General features: G+C 39.0%; 1 pseudogene; it reads left to right on the forward strand.

Moving 5' to 3' along the window:
• The window catches only part of LOC131148915 (probable LRR receptor-like serine/threonine-protein kinase At1g53440), a 66461-nt pseudogene that overhangs the window by 28442 nt on the left and 19026 nt on the right, over positions 1-18993 (forward strand).

The following is an 18993-nucleotide window of genomic DNA, read 5'->3' on the forward strand; positions in this document are numbered from 1 at the left end:
TCGAGACGATTCCAACGGTGTAAACCAAGCCTCAAACGGACACCAGGGTAAGCCCCACGCGCCCCCACGCGCCGGCGAAGACTTCGGGACGGCGACACGCGCCTGCACGCGTCTTCCTCGCCCGATTGGCGAGATCCGACCCGCGTGCCCGACCCGTAACCCGGCACAGTGAACCGCGACCCGGATCCACGACCGCGACCCGGATCCGTGCTCGAGATCCGACCCGCCTCCAACCCTCTCCCAGACGCCGCGTCAGCGTCCACGTCAGCGGCCGCGTCAACGCCCAGTCAGCAACCGGTCAAACGCCACGTCAGCACCCGTTGACCAATTTTGACCAAAGTTTGACCAGGCCTTTCAAGGCCATTTCAGGTCCGTTTTTCGAACAACTTAAGTCATTTCCAGGGTTTTTGACCGTTCCGGACGCAACCGTATATTCGGTTTCTTGAGATTCTGCCCCAATTTTTCTGTACAAGCAAGTTAGTGCTTAAAATCAATGGAGGAATCAGACTCGGGTACTATGATCAAGCTCACAGCCTCCAATTACACTCTGTGGAGGTCTCGGATGGAGGATCTCCTTAATTGTAAGGATCTGGCAGACCCTTTGGATTATAAAGGTATGAAACCAGATTCCATCAAAGATGACGATTGGAGAAGAATGAATAGAAAGACCATTGGTCAAATCAGACAATGGATTGACCACAAGGTATATCATCATGTCGCACAAGAGACTGATGCTTATAGCCTTTGGGAGAAGCTGGAAAACATGTACCAGGCCAAGACTGCCCGCAACAAAGCCATGTTAATGAGACGGCTTGTTAATCTGAAGTTAAAAGGCGGGACCTCTATAGCTGAACATACTAGTGAGTTCCAAAATTTAGTAAATCAGCTTTCATCAGTAAAGATGGATCTTGGCGATGAAGCAGAAGCATTGTTGCTTCTTAGCTCCTTACCAGATAGCTGGGAGACATTGGTCATCACTCTCAGCAATTCAGCTCCTGACGGCAAACTTACCATGGCGATGGTAAAAGATGCTTTATTCAACGAAGAAGCCAGGAGAAAAGAAACAGGTGCAGAACAGTCACAGGCCTTTGTTACTGAAACCAGAGGCCGACCTCAAGAAAGTACCAGTACCAGAAGTCGAGGTAGAGGTAGAGGCAGAAGCAAATCTAGAGGAAGATCCCAGGATCGCAGCAGATTCAATGATGGTAAAAGTTGGCAGAGAGGGAAAATCTCGTGCTACTATTGTGGCATTGAAGGCCATATGAAGAAAGATTGTCGAAAATTTCGACGGGATCATGGTCAAAGCCACCAGCAACAAAAGAAGGAGGAAGGTGAGAACTCGGTCACCTTAACTCAAGATATATCAGTTTTCTCTATTGATGAAGATGCATGCTGTCATATTGGGAACCACGACACTGAATGGGTGGTAGACACAGCAGCCTCCTACCATGCCACTCCTCACAAAGAATTCTTCACGATGTATAAATCTGGAGATTTTGGTACAGTAAAGATGGGGAACACTAGTTCTTCTCAGATCGTGGGAATCGGAGATGTGCAGATTGTAACCAATATTGGTTGCACCATAACATTAAAGGATGTGCGACATGTCCCAGACCTTCGGCTAAACCTTATTTCTGGGGCAGCCCTTGATAAACAGGGCTATGAAAGCTACTTCGGGAAAGGTACTTGGAAATTATCAAAAGGTAATTTGACAATAGCACGAGGACGCATTTGCTGCACATTGTACAAAACGCAGGTGAAGATTTGTACTGATGCCATCAATGCAGTGGAAGATGAAGCATCACCAAACCTATGGCACAAGAGACTCGGACACGTAGGAGAAAAAGGACTCCTTACACTGGCGAAGAAGGCATTTATAAAAATCACAAAAGGTATTGCCTTAAACCCATGTGATCACTGCTTATTTGGGAAACAGCATAGAGTTTCATTTAGTTCCTCTATGAAGAGAAGGTCAAAGCCATTGAGTTTGGTACATTCTGATGTATGCGGACCCATTGAAGTAGAATCAATCGGCGGCAATAGGTATTTTGTTACCTTTATTGACGACGCTTCAAAGAAAGTGTGGGTATATTTTCTGAAAACAAAGGACCAGGTTTTTAAATATTTCAAGGAATTTCATGCTATGGTGGAGAGGCAAACAGGGAAGAAATTGAAGTGCCTCCGGACAGACAATGGAGGCGAATATACTTCCAACGAGTTCAAAGCATACTGTACTGAACGTGGTATTAGGCATGAAAAGACGGTCCCACGTACCCCACAACATAATGGTGTAGCTGAGAGAATGAATCGGACCATTATGGAAAGAGTTAGAAGCATGCTCAGTATGGCTAAATTACCTAAGCCATTCTGGGGGGAAGCTGTTCGTGCCGCATGTTACCTTATTAACAGATCACCGTCAGCACCACTTAACTTTGGAATTCCAGAGAAAGAATGGACCAGAAGAAAAGTTTCTTACACTCATCTAAGAGTGTTTGGGTGCAAAGCTTTTGCATATATATCTAATGAGCAGAGGCAAAAGCTCGACGCGAAGTCCATTCCATGTATCTTTATTGGCTATGGAGATGGTGAATTCGGCTACAGATTATGGGATCCAGAGAGGAAGCAGGTCATCAAATCGAGAGATGTGGTTTTCCATGAAAACCAGGTGTTTGAGGACTTTGAACCACAAACAAAGTCTAACCAGCCTAGTTACGGTGCTCCTGTCATTGTAACAGATCCTACACTATCATATTCTCCCACAAACCATGGAGAATTGCAGGATGATCCTTTGGAAACAGATGTAGAAGGTGTTGAGCAGGGGGAGCAACAACCCCCTTCACCAGAAATTGCAGAATCATCACAGCAGTCAGATGATGAGGTATATCCTCCTCCAGAAGAAGCTGAGCCCAGAAGATCTGAAAGAGGTCGTATTCTGATTCCGTCGAGAAGATATCCAGAATCAGAATATCTTTTACTCACTGATGAGGGGGAGCCAGAAAGTTTCCAAGAGGTCCAATCTCATACCGACAAAGCCAAATGGATAGAAGCTATGAAAGCAGAGGTGAATTCTTTACATAAGAATCAAACGTATGAGCTGGTAAGACTTCCCAAAGGGAAGAGAGCACTAAGGAACAAATGGGTGTTCAAGCTTAAGAAAGATGGCAGTGGAAAAATTGTGACGCATAAAGCCAGATTGGTCGTCAAAGGTTTCGAACAGAAGAAAGGTGTTGACTTTGACGAGATATTTTCGCCAGTAGTGAAAATGACAACAATTCGAGTCATACTCGGATTAGTAGCCAAGATGAATCTAGAGCTTGAACAAATGGATGTGAAGACAGCCTTCTTACATGGTGACTTGGAAGAAGACATCTACATGGAGCAACCAGAAGGATTTGAAGTTCCAGGGAAAGAACATCAAGTCTGCAGGTTGAAGAAAAGTCTCTACGGTCTTAAGCAAGCACCGAGACAGTGGTATAGAAAATTTGATTCTTTCATGGTGAGTCACGGATACAAGAGGACTGCAGCAGATCAGTGTGCATATGTTCAGATATTTCCTGATGGTAATCTTGTCATCCTACTACTCTATGTTGATGATATGTTGATCATTGGTCAGGATACAAGAAAGATCAACAAGCTAAAGATGGAGTTGTCTAAATCTTTTGAAATGAAGGACTTAGGCCCAGCTCAGCAGATCCTAGGCATCAGGATCAGTCGCGACAGGAAAGCCAGAAAGCTATGGTTATCACAGGAGAAGTATATTGAACGGGTAATTAAAAAGTTCAACATGGAAAGTGCCAAGCCAGTAAATACTCCACTGGCTAATCATTTCAAGCTAAGCAAGAAGTTGTCTCACTCATCAAGGGAAGAAATGTCAATAGTCCCATACTCATCAGCAGTTGGAAGCTTGATGTACGCAATGGTATGTACGAGACCAGACATTGCCCACGCTGTAGGTGTTGTGAGCAGGTTTCTTTCCAATCCAGGGAAAGACCATTGGGAAGCTGTGAAATGGGTTCTCAAGTACTTGAAAGGTACATCGGGATTGTGCTTATGTTTCGGGGAAGCTGAACCAATCTTGGAGGGTTACACTGATGCAGACATGGCTGGTGATCTTGATGGAAGAAAGTCCACATCAGGTTTTTTGTTCACCTTTGCAGGGGGAGCTGTATCATGGCAGTCAAAATTGCAAAAGTGTGTTGCCCTATCCACAACAGAAGCAGAATATATTGCCGCAGCGGAAGCTGGGAAGGAGATGTTGTGGTTAAAGAGGTTTCTTCAAGAGTTAGGTGTCAAACAGGAAGAATACAAGGTACATTGTGATAGTCAGAGTGCACTGGACTTGAGCAAGAATTCAATGTACCATTCCCGAACAAAACACATTGACATTCGCTATCACTGGATACGCGAAGTGATGGAACAACAACTGTTGAAGTTAGTCAAAATTCATACTAAAGAAAATCCGGCAGATATGTTAACAAAGGGAGTAACCTATGAGAAGCTCCAGCTATGTAGGGATATAGCTGGGATGGATGTCAATTGAAGATTAACATATTATTCTCCTCCTATGGGTATGGAGGGGGAGAATTGATGGATCCATACCCAGTCAACAGAAGGCTGCTGCTCTCCTTCAATATCTACGGCGCCGGCTGCCCTGCTCCGTCAACATTTCCGGCTCCACCTGCTTTGCCGGAAATGTTGACATTTCCGGCCGCCCATTGTTGAATTTTTTGCTCCCGCTTGTGTGTATATATACATGTGTGTGTGGTGTTGTAAATCAGAGTGCAGAGTGTGCAGAGTGCAGTGCAGTAAGAGATAAGAGAGAGTTGAGTGAGTGCTGAGGGAATCCTCCTCCTCCTCTCTGTTTATTTTTCCCAGCAAATAATAATCCCTCGCTCCCGTGGACGTAGGCCGGAATTTGGCCGAACCACGTAACTCCTGTGTCAATTTTGTGTGTGTGCTTGTTTACTCATCTTATTCATCAATTGATTGATCGGTAAAACCCAACAGTTTCTGCATTGCTTTAATTTTCTTTTATATTCAATAGCAATAGTTATAGTATTGGTGTTTGGCACAAGTGGGGTGTCCGGCACAACAGAAACATGGGATGAGAGTGTGTAACAAATGGACATAGCTATGAATGAATATTATTTGTGTTGTGATAGTCATTGCATTTAAGTATTGGCTAGAGACTATACTATGGAAACAAAAATAACTACTTTAATGGCAACAAAATGGTTTCCTTTCTTTTATTTGATTCTTAATTAATTTCTTAATAGTGAGATTGAAATGTATGCATCTGTTATTACTATGATTCGTAGAGAATTGTTTCTACATTATTACTTTAAGTAATAATTTCTGTAAGTTTTATGCTGAGGGAATTTTTGACACTGTTTCTTACATTTACAGCCAACTCTCTGCAAACAATATTACGGGAACAATACCAGATACATTTAGAAACTTGAAGAACCTGACGGATTTGTAAGTGATTTGGTTGTATGGAGTTGCCATTTTTTTTTTTAATATGCAAATCCCTGAACTTGCATGCCATTGCCATTTGCAGTAGGGTTGATGGGAATCAATTGTCTGGGAAAATACCAGATTTGATTGGGAGTTGGACAAAATTAGAAAGACTGTGAGTACCGTTCTTCTTGTCAACTTCTTTCACTATTTCCCCTTGGAGAACTATAATGCAGGCCTACAAAAAAATTTGGAACTTATTTAAGTGTTTTCTTCAACGAACGGTTAATCTGTGGCAGAGATATTCAAGGCACATCCATGGAGGTCCCCATTCCTTCTACCATATCTTCTCTAACAAATTTAACCCAATTGTGAGCTCCTCTCTGCTCTTTGATAATTGTTGTAGTCAGTATAGCAATCTCATGCATGGTTACACAGAAAATTTAGAAAAATGAAGCAAATATTTTATTTGGTATCTTTTGATTTTCAGGATGATATCTGATTTGAAAGGATCGAGTTCTATATTCCCAGAATTGCGGGCTATGAAAAACCTTAAATATCTGTAAGTTGAATACGGATATACTTTCCTGAAAGGTGCTATTGTAATATTATATGACCGTTATTTGATTGTTCAGTTATTCTAAGCAGCTGTTTTATATATGCGGTGCAGGACACTCAGAAATTGTTTAATCATCAATTCAATCCCAGGATACATTGGACAATTGACAACTCTAAAACTTTTGTAAGTTGATGTAGATCAATTTTTTTGATAGATAAAATGAGATGTCGTTGCATTTCACCAAAGGGGTTCGAATCCAATGACAAAAACAAGGAAGAAGAAACAGGCACCTAATATGACAAGTGAAAAGAATCAATGAGATCAATGATAGTTTGACTGTTCACAATAATGCTGCTTATTGACCCAAAATATGGCATTTTAATCCAATTTTCCTTTACTCCGGTGACTGGCAGTTCTGTGGCCTCAAAATCCCTTTGTTAGGAGACAATGCTTTATTTTAGCAGTCAGGTGGTGTGAGATGGGTATTTTTGTCCTCCATGTGCTATTGTTGTTAATATATAAAGAGGGCAGACTTGGAGCTGTACATGGGCTCCAGGGGACTGCTGACTGATCTTCTCCCTCTAATCTCTTCTTCCCTTCACTCCTTCTAATCCAATGCACTTTATTTCTCTTAATTTGGAACTTCAATTAATTGCAGATTTGCAAGATGGGGTTTCAGCACTAAACTTCTTAAAACCTGATTAATCTGGCTTAGTTGCTGCTACTTCCCTTCTTTTCTCTCCTCATTAACTCTTAAATAGAGAATTCTTTAGGGTTTCATCCCCTCTTCTCAGCCTTGAGCAACTCTTGTGGACGTTGAGTGGCTCATGGTGGTTTGCTGATGTAAAGACAGTCAATACTGTTTCTTGCAGCTGGTGTTGCTGTTCTCATGCTTCCTCTGATTGGTTCTGGAGTGATGGTATTGTTATGATGCTGTGAGTGTACACAATCTCCTAGTCATGCCTGCATATGCTTGTAGCTGCTGCCAGGTTGTTTATGAGTGTCCGCACTGCCATTTAAGTGCCTGTTGTTGGGTCCAGCCCACATAAGTAAATAAAAAAGAAAAAAGAAAAAGGGAAGCCCATTAGGGCAATTAAAGGAGGCGGCAGTGTGGAGTGCTGTCACAGAGATAAAAAAAAAATGGAGCGCCGTAACAGTGAAAAAGAAGTGTGTGTGGCAGCAGTAGTGTGTTGTGCAGTCTTTAACAATTCGATGATCGGAAGATCTTTTGTGATCCGATTTTGCTAAAATTTGGAGTGCACGATTGGAATTTGTTGACCATCGATCTGGACGGTGGAGATCTATTTTAGAGCTTTGGAGGACCTGATTTTGTAGTACTAATAGTAACTGCGTTTGGATGACTTTTTTCCGCTCATTCTTATTTTATCATGATCCTTTTGGGAATCCTTTTTGCTCTAAGTTTGTGAGCATTTTTGGTGGTTGTGCTGCTGTAATTTTTGCCTTTATTATAGTGAAAAATTTATTGGGTCTCATAGGCCCCGTGGTTTTTACCCTTCACATTAGAGGGGTTTTCCACGTTAAAATCATGGTGTGTGATTTATTATTATTGTTGGTTGGTTATTGTTGCTCGTCACATATTTAATTTTGGTAAAGATTTATTTGTTGTGCTAGTTGTCTTGTTACTTTCCCAACAAGTTGTATCATAGTTTGGTTCATATAAAATATGGAAGACAATGTAGGTACTATGTGCAAGCTCACAACTCCAAATTATTCAATTTGGAAACCATCTACGTGTGTTTGCAGCCTTTGTTCATTTGCCTAAAGATGAAAAGTCCAAGTTAGATGTCAAGGCAAGGCAGTGCATTTTTATTGGGTATGGTCAAGATGAGTTTGGCTACAGGTTTTATGATCCAGTGGAAAAGAAACTTGTGAGAAGCCGTGATCTAGTATTCATGGAGGATCAAACCATTGAAGACATTGGCAAGACAAAAAATTCTCAGTTTCAGGATAGTGATGGCTTAGTTGGCTTGGATCCGATTTCTTTTGAAAATTTTCCTGATACAGTTGAGATTGGCAATCGGTATGATACAGAGGCAGATGTTCAAAATGATCATGTGGTGGAAGATCACAAAACTGTTGATGAGGAAGGTACTTCGACTATTGAACCACCTACAACTTCACTCAGGAGGTTTACCAAAGATCGACAGCCCTCCACAAGATATCCTATAGATGAGTATGTTCTTCTAACTAATGAGGGAAAACCAGCGTGTTATGAAAAAGCCATTGAAAGTGAGTAGAAGCAACAATGGTTTAGTGCAATGGAAGATGAAATGAAATCTCTATATGACAACCACACTTTTGAGTTGGTTAAATTGCCTAAAGGTAAGAGAGCTTTGAAAAATCAGTGGGTCTATAGATTAAAACAGGAAGAGAATTTTTCATTCCCACGGTACAAAGTTAGATTAGTTGTCAAAGGCTTCAGTCAAAAAAATAGGATTGATTTTGGGGAGATTTTCTCACCTGTAGTGAAAATGTCGTCAATCCGTGTTGTTTTGGACTTGGCTGCTAGTCTTGATTTGGAGGTTGAGCAGATGGATGTGAAAACTGCTTTCCTCCATGGTGATCTCAAGGAAGAAATTTATATGAACCAGCCTGAGGGTTTTGTGGTGAAAGGTAAGGAGAATTATGTTTGTAGATTGAAGAAGAGTTTGTGTGGCCTGAAACAAGCTCCTAGACAGTGGTATGAGAAGTTTGAGTCTGTCATGGTTCAACAAGGCTACAGGAAGACGACTTCAGACCATTGTGTATTTGTTCAAAAATTATCTAATGATGATTTCATTATTTTGTTGCTTTATGTTGATGACATGCTCATTATTGGTCACAATGCTTCTAGAATTGACAGGTTAAAGCACGTGTTGAGCAAGTCTTTTGCCATGAAAGACTTGGGACCAGCGAAAAAGATTCTTGGCATGAGAATCTCACGTGACAGAAGTGCTAAGAAGTTATGGCTATCTGAGGAAAAGTATATTGAGAAGGTACTTCAACGGTTTCACATGGAGAAAGCCAAAGTGGTAAGTACTCCTCTTGCTACACATTTCACGTTAAGTAGTAAATAGTCTCCTTCTAATGATGAAGAAAAGAAAGAAATGGAAAGTGTTCCATATGCATCTGCAATTGGTAGCTTAATGTATGCCATGATTTGCTTATGCAGTTGGTGTAGTTAGTAGATTTCTCTCTAATCCAGGTAGAGAGCATTGGAATGTTGTGAAATGGATTATGAGGTATCCCCGTGGTAGAGCTAATTTAAAACTTTATTTTGGTTCTGAAAAACCTGTTTTGGTTAGCTATAGAGATTCAGACATGGCTGGAGATTTGGACTCAAGGAAATCTACTTAGGTTATTTGATTACCTTTGTAGGGGGAGCTGTGTCTTGGCAATCCAGGTTATAGAAATGTGTTGCTTTGTCCACTATAGAAGTTGAGTTCATTGCAGCTACTGAGGCATGTAAAGAGTTATTGTGGATAAAGAAATTGGTTCATGAACTTGGATTCACTCAGAAGAGGTATGTGTTATTTTGTGATAACCAAAGTGCTATTCATCCCAGTAAGAATTCAACCTTTCATGGTAAATCAAAGCATATTGATGTTAGATATTATTGGATTCGAGATGCTTTGAATTCCAAGTTTCTTGAACTTGAGAAGATCCACATTGATAAGAATGCTGCTGATTTGATGACAAAGGTGGTGCCTCGTGCAAAGCTTGAGTTGTGTGCCGAGGCAGCCGGTATCAAAATTGTTTGATAATCTTAATGAATGTCTCCTTCCTCTTATGGGCTAGAGGGGAAGATTTGTAGGGTCCAACCCACATAAGTTAAAAAAAAAAAAAAGGGGAAGCCCATGTGCTTGAAGCCCATTAGGGCAATTGAAGGAGGCGGCAATGTGGAGTGTCGCCTCAGAGAGAGAGAGAAAAAAATTAAAAAATTGGAGCGCTGCAACAGTGAAAAAGAAGTGTATGTGGCAGTGTGTGAGGCAGTAGTAGTGTGTTGTGCAGTCTTTATCAACTCGACGATTGGAAGGTCTTTTGTGATCCGATTTTGCTAAATTTTGGAGAGCATGTTCTAGATTTTGTTGACCTTCAATTTGGATGGTGGAGATCTGTTTTAGAGCTTTGGAGGACCTTATTTGTTGTACTGACAGTAACTGCATTTGGGTGACTTCTTTCCGCTCATTCTTATTTTATCGCAATCCTTTTGGGAATCCTTTTTGCTCTAAGCTTGTGAGTATTTTTGGTGATTGTACTACTATAATTTTTGCCTCAATTATAGTGGAAATTTTATTGGGTCTCATAGGCACCGTGGTTTTTACCCTTCACATTGGAGGGGTTTTTCAAGTTAAGATCGTGGTGTTCCTATTGTGGTGTGTGATTTATTGTTATTGTTGATTGGTTATTGTTGTTCGTCACAGATTTAATTTTGGGAAAGATTTATCCGCTGTGCTAGTTGTCTTGTTACTTTTTCAACACCTATAACTCCTAGTGTTGGTCTACCCTGTTCTATGTGGTCAAATTCAACTTTGGCAATGAGAGACTATTTGTATTTGTGATTCTTCCTAGTATTAGGATACTCTAACTTCAGTTATGTGGTTGTGGCTACCTCTTGAAGTTCTAGACTTCTTAAGTTATATAGTGCTGTTTTGTGCCTGTGTGTACTGCCCAAGTCTGCATTGCTGCAGTGTTGTTTGTGTAGGGTTCTGAGGTAAGCTGATTATAATGTGTGTTGGGGGTAAATTACAGCCATCAAACTGGTTGGATCCTCCAGCTACTTGTTGTCGTCTTACTACTGCAAAAGGGAAGTTCAACGTACTTGCGACATTCTTCTACATCTCCAAACTCCAAGGATCATGAAAGATTGGATGAAAGAAAATGACAGATTACTTGTGATGTAGCATGGAACCACAGTTGGCTAGGAACATGATGTTTTACACAACAACGAAAGCTGTATGGATGATCTTTGTGAAATCTTCCCATGAGATAAAAAGCAGACCATTGTTTTTAACTAGTATGAGAAATTGTTCAACTATAAGCAAGAAGGTAGGTCCATCAATGAGTGTTATAGCACTTTTAGGTGGGAGGCACTCAATAGTTACCAACCATTTAGTTCCAACATTGAGGCAATTAAGAGGCAAGGAGTGAATCCATTCTTTCTATTGAATCCATATCACCCATGAATGAAGCATATGCGTGAAACCAATGGATCACCAAAGATGACTCTTAGTCCTATTCTTAAGCCATGACTTGCACTACCTCTTACTGTGGAAAGGGAAGTGTTGGAGGATTTTTGGACAAGGTTTGGATGGCGATTATAGTAGAGGTAGTGTATAAATTAGGTAGTGGTTGCGCTTCTTGCCTCTTTATCCTCCTCACTTTGGGTTTTTGATTTTGGTCCCTCCTCCATACGGCAGGCATTCCTAATTTACTCTTTGCACTCCAAGATTATTCTTCTTAATGGTTCGGTTGCGCCAATTTCAGGTTGTCGCAATATTCTATCATTTCTTTATATTCCTCTCTATATTATATGTCCCTAAAGTTTTGTTGAATTAATTATAGTTATTCAATTAACTAAATTGCATAACTGCATCATTACCCTTTTTTTCTTCGCCTTATCTAGGATCTTCCAAGGAACAAAGGATTGGTGGAGGGCTCGAGAAGGATGCCCTATTCTATGTTGATATTGGTGGTTGCAAATCCACTTATTTCCATACAACTTCTTTAATTTCTACTTGTGGTGTGTCTTTGGGTATGCGGTACACGTTTGGGTCATCCTTCCCTTCATTTTTCGCATCTTCAAGTCTAGTTCTCAACTTATTTTGAATGTTCAACATAAGCACAGAAGGACTTTGTTTCCATCTAGAGTTGAATCTGGTATTAATTTACTGTTTTCTCTAATTCATTCTAATACTTGGGGGTTTGTGTGGTGTCAATAATATTTTTCATATATTACTTGTATCTATTTGTTAGTAGGTAGGCTTGAATTTCTTAGTGTATTCACTCAATTTCACTAGGAAAGAAAAAATCAATTTGGCAATTGGTATTCAATTTTTTTGAGCTGATAATGCATTCGAATTTTTATTCAAAATAAACTTTTGTCTTTTCGTTAGCCGAAGGGATTATTCATCAACCATTGTTTGTTTGTATCCTTCAACATAGTTGAGTAGCTACAAAAAATTAGATATTACTTGACATAGCACAATCTTTCTATGTGCATATTTCCTAAAATGTTTTGGATGGATGCTCTACTGATGTTTTTTCTACTTTACAAGATGTCCTCTGGTGTTTAGGGGGCAAATTCCCTTCTTTATCATGTTTCCAAAGGAATCGATGTTCTCAAGTTTGCCTTGTGTTTTGGGGACTTGTTTTGTTCATGTTCAAAGTTCTCTCCTCGTGCTTTTATATGTTTCTTTGTTGGTTTAAACTTAGAAAAGACATAGATGTTATGTTCCCCACAATCATAGGAAATGTTAGTGTAGATGTCACCTTCTTCGAGGGGACACATTATTTCTCCAATGCTAGGTCCTCCATTAACGAATCTGTTTTGAGTCCATCAATGATTTCTGGTTCCCCTTATGTGTTGTTCCTATCCTTATTCATTTAAAGAAAACTCTCCATTCCCAATCCTTTGATTATTGACCTAAAGAAATGATTAAGGGTTCAAGAATGACGGACATCATGCCACCATGCAGCCACCTCATTCGCCTTGCACTATCTTGACTTTTGGCTTTGGAGGTCCATCCTATTGTGACTTGGATTTTTTTATTGCTCGCTAGAAAGTACCCTAACTTGTACTAAATAGTCCTTAGTTGTTTATCTTATTGCTCATTATGTTTTAGATCTTCGAATTACAATGTGTTTTTTTCTTGTTGTCTATTTCCTTTGTTTCTCTCCCTCCTTGCATCTTGAAGCACTTGCTACCTCTGTGTTTAAGCATGCAATGGATGCAGAATTGGGTGCATTGACCATTTAAAGGACTTGGGACTTGGTGATTTTCCTCATGATAGGAGTTGGTTAGGTGGGTACACCATGGCAGCTTTATGGAATGGATTTAGGCTCGATTGGTTGCCAAGGAATACACCTGAACTTATGGTATTGATTATTTTGAGACCTATTATGTTGCTTGGCTAAATTTTGGTTGTGTATTGATCTCATTGGCAATTAATTTTGGGTGGCCCTTGCTCTTGGATGTCAAGAATGCCTTGTTGTATGGGAATTTGCAAGAAAAAGTGTAGCAACCTCCTGGTATGTTGCTTAAGGGAAGAGCTGTAAGGTCTGCAGGTAGCATATGACCATTTATGATCTTAAGTAATGACCTCAAGTTTGGTTTACTATGGTGGCCTCTACATTTGGTTCTTTGCAATGCTACTCTGTCAGTCTTTGTTTGCTGATAGAAGAAATATGTGGTACTTGGGATTTCTAATAGACAATATTTCAAATCAAGGATTTAGTACTCTATGCTATTTTTTTGATATTGAGATTGTACAATGCAAGAAAGGGTTGAACGTTCTTTGTCAATATACTTTGAACTTGCTAAGAGAGATGGGCATGTTGGGAGCTAAGCTAATTTATACTCCAATAGGTCTTAACATGAAGTTATCTAGGGATGTTGGATAAAACCTTTGAAAAGAAAATATAGGCCATTAGCAAGTTGATCTACTTGAATGTCGCTGGACTTGACATATCATTTGTTGTGGGGGTTTAAGTCAATTTATAGGAAGTCCCAAGAAATCAAATTGGGATGTTGTTTATAGGATTTTACAATATCTCGAGAGCTCTTGAATTTTGATATATAAATGGAATTGAAATTGTGAGATCATGGAATACTCTGTACAAATTGGGCTGACTTTGTTCAAGATTGTAGATCTACTATTGAACACTGCACATTTGCGAGTGATAATATTTTTACCTGGTATAGCAAGAAACAAGTTCTAAGATTATTGAGCGATGGCTCATACTATTAGTAAGATTAATTGTTTGAAGTCTCTTATGTTGGAGATGTGGGATTCCTCACAACAATATGCTTTGTGATAATCAGGCTACCATATATATTGCTAGAAACATAGTGCTTCATGAGAGAACAAAGCATATAAAGGTTGATTTTCGTTTTGCGAGGAAGCAATGTTGAAGATGCTGGTTTTTTGTTTATCCCACATTGGTGGGAAAGTTGTTTTGAAGTTTTTTGTTTGTCTCACATTGGTGGGAATTGTTTTTTGGACTTGAGGTTGAAGTTATATAAAGAGCTCCCCACTTCATTTGTAAATCTCACCAAAATCTGAAAGAGTTACAAATAGTAGTTGTACTCTAGGGTATTTCTTATTACTATTGGTAACTTGAAATTTGCCCAATTTGTAATTTTTCTGGAAGTAGTGGATTGATCGTCGGCACCCGAGGTTGTGGATAATTCTATACCGAACCTCGTTAAATTCTTGTCTTGTTCTTTTTACTGTCATTTGTTATTAGTTTCTACATTACTTTAGTTTTTATGTATTCAATAGCATTAGTTGTAGTATTGGTGTTTGGCACAAGTGGGGTGCCTAACGCAACAATTGGTATTAGGGTTAGGTTGAATAGTGTCAATACAGAGGTATTCCTTTGTTAGGATCCTTGATTCCACGTTTGATGTCTAAGAAAAACCTTGTCTTAGCGAGTGCTCAGAGATCATTGCAGCTCAGTCGCTCCTTGGAGATCGGCTTGGTCAAAGTGGAATTTCATAGGATGTTGGTGCATACTATTCATCCTAGGCCTTTTGCTTTTTTGGTTGCTATTGAATATATAAAAGATGGCAGAAACTAGTGCAACAGTAAGAGAAACTTTATCCGCACAAACTCCAACCCCAATGGCTTCGACATCATTGTCAAAGACAATAGCTAATGCCCAATTTGAGGTGGAGAAATTTGATGGTACCAATAATTTTGGCATGTGGCAACGTGAGGTGATGGACATCCTATATCAGCAAGAAGTAGATATTGCTTTGGATGTTAAACTATTGGATATAGGTGACAAAGATTGGGAAAAGATCAATTGTCAGGCATGCGGTACAATTCGTCCGTGTCTCGCTAAAAATCAGAAATATTGTGTTATAAGGGAGACATCTGGCAAGAAATTGTGGAAGACATTGAAAGATACATTTATGACCAATAGTCTAGAAAATCGGCTTTATTTGAAAAAGAAACTGTTTCGCTTCGAGTATCAACCAAGTGTTTCGATTAATGACCACATAAATTCTTTTAATAAAATTTTGGCCGATTTGTTAATTTTGGATGAAATGGTGAAAGATGAGGATAAAGTCTTATTGTTATTGAATTCTCTCCCTGATGAGTATGAACATTTGACCACCACTTTATTTTATTGGGAAGATAAAGTTATTTTTGAAGCTATTTGTACCGCTTTGATTAGTACTGAATGTAGAGAAGGATCAGAGGGTCAATGAGGAAACAACAGAAGCACTAACAATAAGAGGATGTTTTCAGAGTCGTAAACCTGGAAGGAGTAAATCTCATGGAAAACCTGCTAAAGATGAATGTCTTTTTTGTCATGAGAAGGGGCTTTGGAAGAAAGATTGCCCTAAATTGTCGCAAAAGAATAAAGGCAAAGCACATTTTAATGCCAATATAGCCAATGATGATGGAAGTGAGTCAGATTTTTCTCTTGTTGGAACATCTTCGTGACATTATTTGGGTGAGTGGATTTTGGATTCTGGTTGTTCCTATCACATGTGTCCCAATAGGGAATAGTTTTCTAATTTTGAAGACTTAGATGGTGGGGTTGCTTTTTTGGGGGAATGATAATACCTGTAAAATAACTAGAATATGATTAATATAGTTGAAATGTCAAGATGGAACTATTAAAACCTTGACTGATGTTAGGTATGTTCCAAGCCAAAAGAAAATTTTGATTTCATTGGGTGCCTTAGAATCTAAAAGGTTCACTATCACTTTGAAAGATGGAACCTTAAAGATTAAATCTAGTGCGCTGGTGGTGATGAAAGGAATAAGGAAAAATAATTTGTATTATTTACAAGGTAGTACAGTTATTAGCTCAACAGCTGATGTTTTTGAGAAAAATGTAGGTTCAGATACAACCAGATTGTGACATATGCGATTGCTACATGCCGGAGAAAAATCTCTGCAACAATTGGCTAAGCGAGGTTTGTTGAAGGGTGCTAAGGTGTGCAAACTCGAATTTTGTGAGCATTGTATTCTGGGAAAATAGATTAGAGTGAAATTTGACACTGCAATTCACTAGACTGGAAGTATTATAGACTACATCCATACAAATGTATGGGGACCTACTAAAACCGCATCATTGGGTGGTATGCCTTATTTTGTCACTTTTGTTGATTTTTCCAGAAGAGTTTGGGTGTATTCTATGAAGTATAAAAAGGAAGTGTGATATTTCCCTTAAGTGGAAAAAATTAGTTGAAACTCAAACTGGCAGAAAGATTAAATGCCTCAGATCAAATAATGGTGGTGAATACACGAGTGACCCGTTTATGAAGGTATGTCAGGATGAAGGTATTGCTCGACTTTTCAAAGTTAGAGATACACCACAATAGAATGGGGTGGCAGAGCGCATGAATCGGACTTTGTTGTAGAAAGTTCGATGTATGTTGTCTAATGCTAGGTTGGACAAAAGGTTTTGGGCTAAGGTTGTTAGATATGCATGTCATCTCATCAACTGTCTACCATCATCTGCAATAGGGAGAAAAACACCCTATGCATTATGGTTTGGAAAGTCTACTAGTGATTATGATTCTTTACATGTATTTGGTATTATGACTTATTATCATATTAAAGAATCTAAGTTGGATCCAAGATCCAAGAAAACAATATTCTTGGGGATTAGTCCAGGAGACGAAGAATACTGTCTTTGGTGTTTAGAGATGAAAAAAATGATTTTAAGCAGGGATGTGACTTTTGATGAACTTGCAATGATGAAGAAAACAATACGCAAGGAGTCACCAATTGAAGAAAAGACTAGTGGTACTCAACAACAGGTGGAGGTTGAAACAATTTTGGGAAACCTAGTGAGAAATGAGACTACACGATGTAACTCCCCAATTACGGTGGGGAATAGTGTACCAAAAGAGGAGATTTCAATCCGAGAATCTTCACAGCCACAAGAATTAATTATTTCTTAGAGGTCAAGACGAGAAGTTCAAAAACTTGCTCAGTATACTGATATGGTAGCCTATGCACTTCCAGTTGTAGATGATGATGTTTTTTGCACTTTTAAAGAAGTAATGAGGAACTCTGAATCAGACAAGTGGAAAAGAGTGATGAATTAAGAAATGCAATCTCTTCATCAGAATCAGACTTGGGAGCTAGCTCAGCTGTCCAAGGGTAAGAAAGCAATTGGTTGCAAATGGGTTTATGTAAAGAAAGAAGGATTTCCAGATGCAAATAGTGTTCGCTTCAAAGCTAGATTGGTAGCTAAGGGCTACGCACAGAAGGAAGGCATTGATTATAATGAAGGTAATTCCTCCAGTTGTTAAACATTCTTCCATTCGAATTTTGTTGGCTTTGGTAGCACAATTTGATCTTGAACTAGTTCAGCTCGATGTAAAAACTGCATTTTTACATGGTGATTTGGAAGAGAAAATCTATATGACTCAGTTAGATGGATTTCAGGTTGCTGGAAAAGAAAATTGGGTATGTAAACTGGGAAAATCGTTGTATGGTTTAAAAAGTCTCTAAGACAGTGATACAAACGATTTCATCAGTTTATGATGGGTCACAAGTACATCAGAAATAAATATGATAATTGTGTTTATTTTCGCAGACTACAAAATGGATCTTTTATATATTTACTCTTGTATGTTGATGATATGTTGATAGCTTCAAAGAACAGGGAAGAAATCAACAAGCTAAAAAGTTAGTTAAATCAAAAGTTTGAGATGAAAGATCTTGGTGAAGCAAAGAAGATACTTGGCATAGAGATATGCAGAGACAAAATGAGAGGAAGAGTCAGTTTAACTCAAAAACAGTATTCAAGAAAGGTAGTTCAAAGTTTTGGCATGTCTGAACGGTCAAAACCAGTCAACACTCCTCTTGCTCCTCACTTCAAACTTAGTGCAGCTTTATCTCCTAAATCAGATGAGAAACGTAAGTATACGTCATAGGTTCCTTATGCAAGTGTCGTTGGTAATATGATGTATGCAATGGTTTGTACTAGACCTAATATTTCACAAGTTATTAGTATGGTGAGTAGGTATATGCATGATCCGGGTAAAGGACATTGGCAAGTTATGAAATGGATTTTGAGATATATTATGAATACGATTGATGTTGGTATAGTATTTGAGAAAAATAATACTATTGATCAACGTGTTGTTGGATATGTGAATTCTGATTTTGCAGGTGATTTGGATAAACGTCGATCAATTACTGGATATGTATTTACATTTGCTAATGGTTCAGTGAGTTGGAGGTCTATCTGACTGTCTACCATTGCCTTGTCTACAGCAGAAGCAGAGTACATGGCAGCTTCAGAGGCTGTTAAGGAAGCTATTTGGTTGCAGGGTTTACTTAAAAATTTGGGAGTTGTTCAGAAGCACATTGTTGTGTTCTATAATAGCCAGAGTGCTATTCATTTGGCAAAGAACCAAGCCTACCATGCTTGAACGAAGCACATCAACGTTTCATTTTATGCGGGATATTATTGATGGAGGTAAGATACTTCTTCAGTAGATTGTTACAATTGAAAATTCCACAGATATGTTGACCAAGATTGTGACAACAATCAAGCTCAAACATTGTTTATACTTGATCAATATCCCGCAAGTCTGAATATTTTTGAAAGGCACCGATGATGTGGAACTCCAAAGAATGTTGGTGACTAAAAAAAATTGTTGAATTTATCATCAAGGTGGATGTTTTTTGGTTTTTTGTTTATCCCACATTGGTGGGAAATTTGTTTTGAAGTTTTTTGTTTGTCCCACATTAGTGGGAAATGTTTTTTGGACTTGA

Source organism: Malania oleifera, chromosome 1 (assembly GCF_029873635.1).
Source record: "Malania oleifera isolate guangnan ecotype guangnan chromosome 1, ASM2987363v1, whole genome shotgun sequence".
In the NCBI taxonomy this organism is placed as follows: Eukaryota; Viridiplantae; Streptophyta; class Magnoliopsida; order Santalales; family Ximeniaceae; genus Malania; species Malania oleifera.